Source organism: Aptenodytes forsteri, unplaced genomic scaffold (genome assembly GCF_000699145.1).
Source record: "Aptenodytes forsteri isolate BGI_AS27 unplaced genomic scaffold, ASM69914v1 Scaffold82, whole genome shotgun sequence".
NCBI classification, from domain to species: Eukaryota; Metazoa; Chordata; class Aves; order Sphenisciformes; family Spheniscidae; genus Aptenodytes; species Aptenodytes forsteri.
In genome coordinates, this window is record NW_008795490.1 from 3045495 (window position 1) to 3059045 (window position 13551).

The window sequence follows — 13551 nt, forward strand, 5'->3', positions numbered from 1 at the left end:
AGGCTGCAACAGCTGCCACAGCTCCACGTCCAGCCAGTAGCGAGGCTGAGTGTGTACTCCCAATAGGGGCACATACACTCACTGTACACATGCACATATGCATATACACATGGCTGTGTACGCAGTTCAACAGGGACAGAAAGCACAGCACTCATGCAGACACTAATGACAGGACCAGCCGGATCCTGTTCCCCTCTCTGGCTGATGAGCATGAAAACCTGTTAGTGGAAAATATATACAAATACATATACATCCAGAAAGTGTGGATCCCTCCAGCAGCTGACTTTAAACACTCAAGCTGGCCAGTGCCTGGCCGCTGGATCCCAGTCTCCCCAGCTGCTGGCATCTGGGCATGCCAGCTCACCCACCCCCCCCCCCCCCCCCCCCCCCCCCCCCATGCCCTCCCTTAAAGAGCTGGCCTTGGACATTTGGTCTCTGCAGTAGCTGACTCTGGGCTCCTCTCCTCCCCTACTTGCCCCTCATACAGGCACACTCTCCTGCAAAAAGGTCTCTCCTGCAGCTGATCCAGACCTATGGCCTCACTAGATCTCATGGTGTCACCCCCCCAGTAGCTGGCCCGGACCCTCTGGTCCCTCCAGTAGCCAACTCTCAGACCCCCTGGTCCTTCTAGTATCCAGCCCAGACTTACGGACACTCCAATATTTGGCTCCTGGGCTTCTTATCTTGCTTTCTGGCTGATGGAGTTTGATGTTTGTTAGTGATTACACACATAGACATTCACACCCATGCACACCATGCATGTTCTGCTGTCTCTCCAGGTGCTGGCAGTGGAGATGTGTGGGTCCCTATGGCCCTCGGTCCCACTCCAGTCACTGGCACACCGACCTCCATACACACCTGTGCACACAGAATAGGGAGCCCCTCACCCAGGAAAATAGCTAGAAATGGAGTTTAATGAGAAGCCAGTACATAGTGCACTGATCAGGTGCAGGGAATGGCCAGGCAAGCGTACTGACCAGCAGCCTGTTTACAAGACACATTTTATCCCTTTATCCCTTTATTTTCCTACACTCCTCCACCCACCCTTGTGCCTCCAGGCTCCTGTGTGCTGTGGAGATAAGCCTTTAAAGACATAACATTTTTAATAATACTTCAGCTTAAAAAAAGAAAAAAAATCTGTTTAAAATTTCAGATCGAACATGAGAAAAGTAACTTGTTTGCCTTGAACGAGCAGTACAAAGCAAACATGATCGGGTAGTGCCACCATGCGGACGGTATCAAAAAGTTCTTTGCTTTAGTGCTGGGCTAAAAAGATGCTGCATGAACAGTCCAAGAAACTCTCTGCTACCAAGACTGAAGTTATTTTGAATTTCCTTACATTCTAATAGAAAGATGTGCCTTTGAACAGCACTGGGCAGAATTTCAGCTGGCACCAATCTCAAGCAAACATGGACAAATGTCCTACCAGGAAAAGTCATAAATTATGTAACACTAGGCAGAATAATAGCATTTCTTTACTTGTTCAGAATTACATGTGTGAGCAGAAAAATAATTTAGATTAAAATAATTACTTCTCTGAAGTACAATACTACAGTCAAACAGCAATTCCTTGTGGTAAAAATAATAAACAAGACTGAACCCACAGAGTATGTTAGTGGTCACAGTAAAATGATGGTTTGGAGGCTAAAGTAGAAGACTAACCTGGTAGGAAGAGAGGGCTCACAGGAACGTTGGAGACATTAGAAGATGCGGAGGTGTCTTGTAAGGTCTAATCTGAAAGGACATCTAAACAGAAATGGAGAACAGGGTGTTTAATAGGGGGTGAGAAGCTTGGTGTGCCACCTGAGGCAGTTACAGCACCTGACAGGAACAAACCTGATGTTGCCAAGACATGAGAAAGAAGATGAAATCAGTCAGTACCCTTTGGGAAAGCATTATTATTTGAAGAAGAATTTGGTTTTTAACCTCTTTGCTTTACTTCAGTTGTTCCAAGCAGTATGTGGGTCTAGTGTGAGGCTTATCTCCCTGATCATACAATTTCTACCCGGAGAAAACCCTGGTCTCATGATTTTTCCTGATGGGTAATCAACACATTTAGGATTCTTATCCATCACTATCATTACTTGACTATCGACTGTCTTGTTCTCTGTCACTGTCATTAAGCTTGCAGTTCCAAATCTGTATTTTCTGACTTCTATACTGGTCTTGATAAAAAATGTATCAAAAAACTATTAAAAAAATTAAATATTTAAAATATGTTAAATTTTTTAAATGACAAGGCATGTATCTGAGCCACTGTACACTATGTGTGAGTGAAAGAATTTATCCAAAGTCTTTCCTGACCTCGTTTTGAATATATCTTAAATTCATTGGGTAAGAGAAGCGTCTTCGTATTCATGAGAACTTCCACGGGCAGAAATCTGTCATCTCTGTGCAATTAATCTTATCAGATATTATTTTCTACCTTTTGATGTTGACAGGTATTTCTTCTGAACAGTGTCAGGATTCTTCCAGGAGACATCCATGCTTTTCACCATGATCATTTTCATTCAGGAGCATGAAACTCTATGTCTTGTCAAAGAACACATAATGAATAAGCAGTTTGGTGTTTTCTATGAAAAGCTGAAGCATAGAGAGACTCTTTTTTTCAGATGGTGTTGTTTAAAACAATATTACAATTTTTGTAAAAAAATGCTTATTTAAAAGAAGAGTTTTAAGGAGGAAGAGTATAACAGAATACAGAGACAGTGAAAAATAATGTTACACAAATCTCATGTATACAGAAACAGAGAGGACTTTCACTAAGAACACTTTTTGAATTGATAGATCAAATCTAAGAATGAAATTGTAAGATTTCTAATTGGCCTGTAGAAAGGCCAAGCAATATTGAAAGAATAAGTTAGCATACCTACAAAATGTCTTTGCTTTCCAAAATTTTATGTTACCTATCTCAGCTTTAACTGTCTTTGTCTGCTGTTTTACAGTGTTGTGCTCTATCCTGAAGGTGGCTGCATTTCGTGTGAGTCATTCATCCCGACGATGTCTGAATATTTTTTAGCTGGATGTCTCCTGTGTTCAACTGTGACTGTGAGTAAATCAGGCGGTTTCAAGACTACAGCTCTTCTGCACAGCAACATTTATTTCAGGAAAACACTGTGCTACAATACAACAATACAGAATGTTGTTAAAATTCATCACAATAATTATTCAGTAAGTATGCTCCTCCACTAGGACAAAAAGTCTGCAGGGGAAGTCTTTGTCGCTACCTCATTGCTTTGGGTGAATACTTTTTCCTTTCTAGAACAAATCATTGCTAAATGATGTGCTTGGGAGGACAAACAAGCTTTTGGAAAAGTGCTTCTCTTGACAAAAATCTCTCCTAACTGTTTGTCTGACCTCCAAAACTTAAGATTTACAGCTGCAAGAGAAGCCCAAACAGCCCACTGATGATTTATGTCCGTACAGTGTTTTCCTTTAAATCGCCACTAGCACCTTTTCTAAAACAGGTCCTCCATATTATGGGGAGCACTATGCACTTTGATTTCTGTAGTGCTATTTGCAGATGCTTGTCAGAGTCAAATTTATGGGATTAAAGCCCAGATGCTTCTAGCTCCTCTGTGCTTATCTCTGGAGATTTCATAAATTGTGAGTTCTCCAGAGACAGATTTTTTTGTTTACACAGTTTCATCAGTACGAAGGGAGTTCAGGTGGGTATAAAATACTACCAGATCAGAATGGCCTGATATTGCGTTCAGTTTGCGTTGGCAGGTATGACTATACTAGCCACCACTTTGACTAGCACCTCTGACTCTGAAGCGGGGCACTCCAGAAATAAAAGGGCAACCTGCTACAGATTTACCTGGACTACCAATACTCTGCAGCGCAGACTTGCTACAGACTCATATCCTCTGGACACAGAAAAGAGTCAGCAGTATGGTCAGTAGTGGCTTATACAAGTGGGAGCATAAGAGTTATGTAGAGCTGACCATATCTGCCTTTTTCACTGAATTCTTTCTGGTCATTTTGTTTCTGCCCAGGCTTTGACAACTCCAGGCCACTCTGTGATTTTCCATTTTTCAGTGTTTCAGTATTATAAGCCTCAGGGGCTCAGATGTAATGATGAAGAACCAAATGACACTGAGACATTTTTAATTAATTTCTGTGGTCTGTATTCTGATTCAGGAGCTCCCCTGCCCAGCTCCAAAGCATTTTTGTTTTGCCAGTTTCTGGCAGAACCTGGGGTTGAGTACAAGGCTCTGAAACTATGCTACATCTTTAACCACAAACCAGATAATGTATCCGGCAGTCCAACAATCTTGTGCCCTTTGTAGTCCCACAAATACCTCTGTTGATCCAGCTGAACCTGAACTCTGAGTCCTGAAAGTAAGGCAGAGCCTACCAGGTTCTTCTTCCCTCAATCTGTGCCTTAACTTGCAGCTTTAGAGATGAGCCAACTGATAATTTTCAGAGTAGACTAGGGAGGACCCAGAGTTGATCCTCTCTGAATCCTTGGGATTTTTCTGTTTTCTGTTGTCTTCTGACGAAAAACATATTAGATGCTTCCCATCCCTCTTCTCTTCTCTCATCTCAAAATTCCCAGCCCAACTCCAGTCAGCTCAACCCGTCCCAAGAAAAATCCAAACAGATTTCTTTCTGTTGCTGAGGAGTAGGACTATAAAGTCTGCCTGCTTAGTTTATTGACTGTTCTTCTAAAGAAGGCTGCAGTAAGTCATTAATCAGCCAGTCAGAGGGTATTTTCTCTGATACTATCTGAAGATCAGATGTAGGTTGTTGTCACCAAACAAGAATCTTTCATAATATATTCCTGAGAGCTGGCAACACTCATTGTTTCAAAAGACATGCAACTACCTTTGTCTCTACTATCTTTGTCTTCAAAACTGGAAAGTGGAGGCATTCTTGCTGACATTAATTCTCCTATTACTGCTTCCCCTTACCATTTCTGACGGTTCTCTACTTAATGAAATCTCCACGGTATTGCCTATTTTTTTAATCTCAATCCATGCCTTGTCTTGACAGCCTTATTTATGCCTTAGGACTTTTCCCTGATCAGTCCAGAGCTCTTTGGTTAGGATCAGGTGATCTTAATTGAAAGGGTCAGCAGTCATTTCTGGTGTATGCCCCTCAATTCCACATTTTAGTCTTACTGAATGCTTGCTTTCTTAAGTTTGACTGGCCCATGTGAGGTAGTCATACTGTTGACTGTTTTACTTTTGTAAGCTATATGCTTTGCTTTTGTAAGCTGTCTGTTCCCTTATATTTTCATCATCTCTCATAATTTTATTTCCTGATCTTCTTAATTGTTCAGATCATCATTGTAAGTCAATGTAATCCAATTTACTGATGCAGATTTCTGTATGTTAAAAATCTGCTTCAGAAGTCTTACATCTTAGAAATGCTCATCCCCCAAGTCTTTTCCAGAATGAATCAGGAGTTACTCTACTGAAAGTTTCATCAGTGTAAAACTGAAAGCATGCATGAAAGTGTACATGAAACCAGTATCAAGTTCCTTGTACTTACTGGTAAATGATTTTCTACATCTGGAGTTTCTGCAGTCACTCTGTGCTTGGATGCCTCTGTCCACAACTCCTGGCCCTTACAGTTCAAGATTTATTAAGCTTACTCTCCATAACAGCAACCCATCTGAGAGCAGTAAAAATTAATGACCTGCAACAGGAGGTGGTTAAATTAATTATTCATCGGTTTCCAAAGGACCATAATTGCATTTCTATTCTCTGTGGAGCTCTCCGATTAGTTTGCTGAGGGACTGGGGTGCTCAGCAGAGTGGAGGTTACAAGTACAGATGTTTGTGTGGGTGCTTGGGAGAGAGGGAGTAGCAGGGATTGTCAGGGGTGGCTAGGATGGCTATATGGGGGAGGGTGAGGCAAGGGTTTGGACGTTTTGTGGCTCTGAAGAGTGCTGGGATGTCTAGATTTGCTGCAATAAGAAGGAAGGGATATGTGGAAGGAACAACTACTGTGGTCTTTCATCAAAGCAAAATTTCTGTAGTTAGTTTGGGAGAGAAATTCTCTGGGACTCATGGGTACGCTGAGGGAAATACAACTTCCTTGACAGGGCACTTTTATCTTTTTCCCACTAAAAACTGATCAAGTACCTGCTTTTGCTTTTGGCTACTTCTCTGCTTAAGCTGAGGTGCGACAGACAAAGAGCTTGCTGCCAGCATCTTGTCCCCACAGCAGTCGGTAATGGGCCTGCTCTAATGAACTGCAGCTTGACATGCAAGGCGAGGATGACAGGCCTGCCAAATACGCACCCTGAGAAAGGCCTTTAAACCTCAAATACTGCTTTCAGGGGAAGGGCAAAGAAAATCATCAGAAGAAAAAATATCGATGGCTGGAGGCTTGGACTTTTGCTTTTCAATATGATGTTTTCTTGCAGAGTACGGGAAACAATCATTTTCACAACAAAGAAGAAATGCAAATTGCCTAGTCTCTCTGTAATTTGTTTGTACAGTACTTAAGTACAACAGAGTTGTGATTTCCATATGGGATGCCTTGGGGAAACTGTAATAAGAATAATAAATAATAACAAAACCAAGCAAGCTAAATTGGCATACAGGGCATTGCCCATGGATTTTATAGTCCTCAAAACCTTTACTTACAGTGTTATGAGGTATTGTGGCACTCTTTGTACTTTTCCAGGTGATTAATCTTGGCTTTATGTACTTTAGAACATTCTGACATCATGTACATTTTAATTTTCCTTGGGCAAATCAAAAGTAATGTAAAAGAGAAATACAAGTCCAGCTAATTTCCTCATGAGTTGCATTCCAGGCTTGTTGGATTTATAGGCATAAATGGATACTCCGTGACTATGGTGTGATCCTGTCAATCAGAGGAAGAGAAGATTAAACATTCATGACTACTGAAAGGCAATTTCCTTCAATTGTTCATCATGCCTCCATTCTTAACCTTCCCCATAGGATTTCCTCTTGCTCTAAACTTCAGAAAAGGTTTTGTTTTTCTAGAACTTTTTTTATGGTACTACTAAACTGATGAAGGGGGCCATAATGATCAAATATTTGTTGTTGTTTTGCTTCACATTACTCATTTACCTATGGTGTGATACAGAAAGGAGATTTTTACTGTCATAAGCCATTTGCCTAGAAAAATGAAAGAAGAATTTTCAATTTGTTCATCTATCAAACAAATGCAGTCATGAAAATTAAGCAGTATACCGACAGTAACCCTAACTAAATCAAACCAAAATGGTATCTGTGGTGGCACATGATTCCACAAAGACTATTTTTTCATGACCAGCCTGGTAGACCAGATATAGGTCTGGAAAAAATAATGAAGTAATCCAGGTGTAAAGCATTAGACTGGGAAAAATCCTGTTATAAAGTGGTTCTGATTTTTTTTTTTTTTAACATTGGAATCTAAAGAAGAATTAGCTTTGGAAATATCCTCACTAAAAACATATGGACAGTAGAGATTTTGTTCTTACCATCCTTCTCATCTGATTTTTGGAAGATATTTCATATATACAGGAGATAAAAATACTCTCTAAATGCTTATCTGCCCATGCCGCGCCTATTATGATATCTCAGTATGTGTAGGGATATTTTCATTAGCAACAATGTGTTTGGATTAGGCTCTTATCTAACACATGTAATGAAATGACAGCAGGGAGCTGTTTCTGCTCAAATGCATATAAAAATGGGTCCCAGAAACATACCTCGAATCCAGTACGCTATGTTTCTTGGTATTCCTAACTGTATGATAAAATGAAGACCATGTCCATGGTAGGTCCTAGTTTATGTCTCAGCAAAAGGATTGCAGTTAACAGTCTCTGCCCACCCAGGGACAGCAACACTGCAGAGGTACTGAACATCCACACAGATCCACTGATGCACAAATCCACATGCAAACGGTAGCACACAGGTATATTTTTTCCTGTTCTAAGGCAACGCCTCATGACGAGTCAAGTCCATTAAATTCTGTGTGACAACTTGGGACAAATGCAATTCTGCTCCTAAACAGTTCATGCACTATAAAGGTAAATGAGACACCTGCTGCTCACACCAGCAAACTGATGTCTGTGAAAGAGAAGTGTCTCTCAGTGTGAACAAATATAGATATATCTGTGAACTTTATTTGTCAATGAAATTAAAAATTTCAGACCACCCTAGGGAGTGGGAAAAATGGATGCCATTTCATTCCATCTTTTTAACAGCAGGTATGACAAAATACAACAGCAAGAGACGATTTTTTTATCCAATGCTGGATAAAAATTTACAGCTCAACTGTAGAGGTATATCAATTACTATGAAAGTATTAAAATATGATTTTGTTGTCATACTGAATTGCATTTGGGTGTTGCTTCTTTCTCTCCCCTTACTTGGTCCCTTTCTTAATGGGCAGTAGAAAGAATAGGATGGTAATGTGAATTAAGGTAACGAGTCTACTGATTGTCATGCTTCAGCACTGCAGGTCTCAGGAGGTTCAGGGGTGTGGAACTGGGTAGGAAGACTCTATTGCCCTGTCCTTTTACCTCTAGCATCATAATTGAAGACAAGACAATGCTGTACTCTGAGGACATAATGGCAAATCTCCTTCTTAGATTGCAAGTTTGTGCAAAATTGGCAAATTTGGCCATTGGACAAAAGTTTTCTACCCTTTGGAAAGCATGTTAGTGGATTTCATTTTCATCTGCTGAGCGGGAAGTGGTTCACAGGATGCATTTGTAGGAGAAAAGAGAAGCAAGATGGATTTTTTTGATTGCTGATTCCAGTTCTCTGCCCCTATGAGCAATTATGCCATATAATCTTCTTTAGTAATTTATCACGCTTCAACTTGAAGGTTGTCTCTAGGTGGGTTTATGCCTCCATTTTACCTAGTTAATTCCTTGTGAGAAAAGAAACCTCTGATAATGACAGTACCTTGTTTTCTTCTGTTCTGGGATGGTTACTAACAATTTCGTCTCCTGATAAAATAAAAGCTTGAGTTGGGGTTTTTGGGTTGGAGTCCAAACTGCTAGCTCCACGTGGGCCACCACAAAATACTGTGCAAGCTGTTAGATATGAAACAGTGAGAGAAAGAGTTCTTGACTTTCTGTTAGCCCTAAAGAGCTCATATTTGCCCCCTCCCTCTTTCACCTCCTTGTGTCCCCAAGGGCTATCCCCATTACCCTGGTGCACAACTGGACCCACACAAGCCCCATAATGCCAACTCTCAGCACCATGCTCCCTAGCTATTACTTGGCTGTGGGAATACAGTGCAGAGATGCTAAAACTGGCTTTTGCCCACACGACTTACCACTGTTGCTTCCAGCAGGACCCACTGCCCCTTTTAATATTAGGTATTTGAGATACATAAACCTGACTCAAACAAGATTTTTTTATCTCTGGCCTTAAGTTTAACCAGTGCTGAAATGCGTTAACATAAAATATATATTGCTGTGTACCCTTTTGTAGTCCCCCCTCCTTCGCTTTCCCACACACATATAAATATGCAAACATAGTCTTCGATATAACAAATATCATGAAAAAGATCAGTAATCTGAAAGTGTCTGGCTGGCAGAAGGGGACGGCTCTCCTCTGCCTCTTTTTATGTCTCTCAGTCACCTTTCACCAGACTATATAAGACTTCCATGTATAGGGAAAAAATATGGTTTCAGAGTTTTGAGTTGAACATTGGATGTAAAAATTTTGTACATGTTCCAGTAAATACAAAGTGTATTCACATTCTGCACAGTGGCATTATCTTCCCAATCATGTAAGGGTACATAATTAGCAATGAGGGACCACCTTTTTATGTTATGTCCTTAGGATTTCACACTTCCCAAAAATATCGCATGTCTGAAATTCTCATGTATTTCCTACCCACAATTCTTTCTCTGAAAAGTCTGGAGAAAAATTAGTAACATCTAATACACTCCTGGAAACCAAGGTCTTTTCTGAGATGACGATGTGACTGCAGCCGTATTTCTTTTCATTCATAGCAGGCATATCATATCGAAAGGTGTAGTCTGATAGAGCCAGCACGTGGAAGTAGGCTATTTAACCTGTAGCAGGTAAACTGAAGAAATCTGCTGTTTGATCTTGAAGAGGATGGAAGTGAGTCATTAAAGGCAGTAAATTCAAGCTGTAGTTTCTCTGTCTTCTGTCACAGTATGAGCAGCCTTTAAAATGGATAGTTTGATGGGAGACAGGAACATTTTTCATCACTGGTCAAAGAACAAAAATTCCTGAGTTTTTCTTCATGCATCCGGAAAGCTGTAAAACTAACCAAGGACAAATATGAGGCTGCTGAAATATGAAACAATTAAAGGAAATCCCAGCCTAAATCATAATCTCCAGATGGAAAGTGTAAAAAAAAAAGATAAAGTTTCACTGGATGCTCATTCTACTCTTTTTCATTCTTCTTTTTTCAGTGAACTCTGCTTACGTTTGAAATAAAAAGATTTTGTGGGTTCATGAAGGAGAATTCAGCATATATACCTATGTTTCCTCAAGAAGTGCCAGTAACAGTAAGCAACTGAAAAACTGAAAAGTAGTTTTCAGCAAGTTGCTTTAAAATTCTGACACGGCGTTCCTTTTTTGCTTCTAGTGACAGTGGTATGAACCTTCTGTCTGGCAGTGATTGACAGTAGCTAAGATCTGGGTTCAATTTGTAGGGCTTACTGATCATACTCAAACATCATCACCATGAGCCCTGGCCAGCTGAAAAAATGGTTTCAACTAAATTAATCTCTATGCACCCCATAAGGTATCTCTCCACTGTAAGTGTTTTGTTAAACAGAAAACATCTAGCTGATCAGGGGTTTACTGGGGGGCGAAGAAAAAGAGAAGAATCATAATATAGCAACAGGGAAAGCATAAATGCCTCAGAGAAAGCAGCTGCTGCCCCCAGAGCAGTCTGGCAATGGTGCTAAGTCCTCCCCCCGTGGCTGCACACGGCCAAGGAAGCAGGCGACTCTTCACCTGCTGGCACTACCTTGGGTACCTACAGTTTGGTTGCCCGTGATTTTTCTAATACATGATGATACTCATCATATTTATTTCCCCTGAAAGTTCTTCTCTTTCTTCAGGGTTAGGGCTCGCGGTGTTGTAAATTCAAAGCACTTCCCCCCATTTAATCAATACATTCAAAACCTTTAAGGACAGAATTCAGTTCCTCTTTTCAAGGAGTAAAAGACTGCTCATTTCATTGGAACTGAACTCACATCAGCAATGTATTTGGCAGCTCGTCCTCTACATACCTCTGTCTCCCATCAGTCAGAAGTGACAGTGTGTTATACCTGCCAGCATAATGAATGATGGTGAGCATTTTTATCTGTGAGGGTACCTCAAGTTATGATGATTTTATTTTCAGGAAAAGATACTTCTCAATAGAGAAAAATGGAACAACTAATGGGGTTACCGAGAAAATAAGTTCTTTCAATACTCAGAAATAAAATGAACAGAAGCAAAATTAGTCTAATATTTGAAATAATAAATTAAGGCAAGGCTTTTGATGTATCAACGTGCTTTAGCTTTTTGGTGAAGAAGATTCCATTTTAATTATGACATCTCAGGATTTGATACACTGTACCAATTTTAGATAAGTTCTGTTGCACAAACTTGCAACTCTTTCTTTTTCTTGCAGGAGTAGGTAGTGTAAAGAGAGTTTGAAACTGATCTGAGAGAGCCTCCTGCTTAGCAAGTCATTGTAAGCCCACATCACCTTAATTAATTTAAAACTTTATTTGCTGCAACTTGCTGATAAGCATTACGGGTGTATGGCCCAGGTAACACTTTTGGTAGTCCAGCTTCTCTGATCTGCTGCTGCTGACAATTGCCCATATCAGCTGTTTGTTTCTGAGGAAAACGAGAGAACTCCCATCTTGGAATACCCTGTCTGCCATGCTTCTTCTCGTTGCTGTTGAGTTTCTCACAAAGCATTAAGGTTCATATTTCATACACTTGATAATATGGAAGATTTAATTATCTGTACAAGTGTCCATGTCTAAACTCAGCTGCTTTTCAACCAGATTAAGGTCAGCATTTAATTCTGTTTTACAATGATCATCTCAATAGATGCATTCAGTAAACTAAAATCACTAAATTTCCTCACTTTATAGTTTACAATAATTCAGTTTTGTTGTATTTCCATCTACTCTTAGAGCATAAAACTAACCCTAGTCATCGAATTCTTTAATTTGTATATTTTTATCATCTGCTCTGATGACCAAACTAAATAATCCCAGCATTTTTTATCAAGTTGTATCTTGTTCACAGATATCTGAAAATCAGATCTTTTTCATGCAAGTGCTTAACTCAGTATTTGGATATGTCATTTTAAGCACCAGCTTTGAAAGCCATCAGTCTTCCATTAACCATCAGAGTATCTTTACTCCGTATTTTTTAAAATCTATCTCATGCAAAGAAGTCCCAAACAAAACAAAACGGAAAAAGATTCAACATTAAAACAATGCCAGATCCAAATCTTAAGACTGGAATATTCCTAAATTTGGGGGATTCCTGATATTCATTGTTAAAAATAGATGTAGCTGATTCTGTTTTTTTTTAAAAAATGGGCAAAACAAAATCTCTTACAACTCTTCAGAGAACAGAGGTTTGACATTCACAGCAGAATGTTTATGGAAATCCATTATCTGCAACATATTTAAGAGGAAAATAGTTAAAATCAGGTCCTACAGAATTTATCATATAAATACGAAGTCATATATTTTATTGATTCCCATGCTTGCTGATTCTGTTTTTTTTTAAAAAATGGGCAAAACAAAATCTCTTACAACTCTTCAGAGAACAGAGGTTTGACATTCACAGCAGAATGTTTATGGAAATCCATTATCTGCAACATATTTAAGAGGAAAATAGTTAAAATCAGGTCCTACAGAATTTATCATATAAATACGAAGTCATATATTTTATTGATTCCCATGCTTTCTCCATTAATTCTGGGTCTGTGTCATTAAATATCTTGGCTATTTTCTTTTGTAGGGGTGTTATTATTGCTATTAGTTATATTTAGCGGCAGCACCTACAAATTCCAACAGGGAATTAACACTGCATTGTATTAAAACTGTCCAAACAATTAGCTCAAAGCCCATTTGTGTTCCAGGGAACTCATATTTTAGAATGGGGTGTGGAAAGGAAAAGAATTGTCAAAGGAAATTTGAAGTACACTCATTAAAATATTAATGCCTACAGTTACACTGTCAGGCCGAGCTAGTTCCTCAAACTAGCCGAGGAACAATGGCAAATACTTAATGATCCTCATGCCCTAAATTAGTATACTAACAAAATGGTGTTTGTTAAAAGCCTTTTGACACATTTCTTCCTTATTGAAAATTCCCACCGAATACAAGTGCTTTTGAATGCTTAAGGAAGGTCTTCAACATGGAAAATCATTAAAGGAAAGAGAAAGAAATTTTCATCTATCTCTGGACATTTTGGGGTTCAAAAAGTTTCAGAGAAGGAGGAGATTTGGCATTGTTCTGAGTCAATTTGCTCTGGCTGAGGAAATGACGAGAAGGAAACTATTTCTCCGTCTCAGGAACCATGCGGTGTTCCAAGATAAGGCGAGCACTTGCTAATTCGAGTCC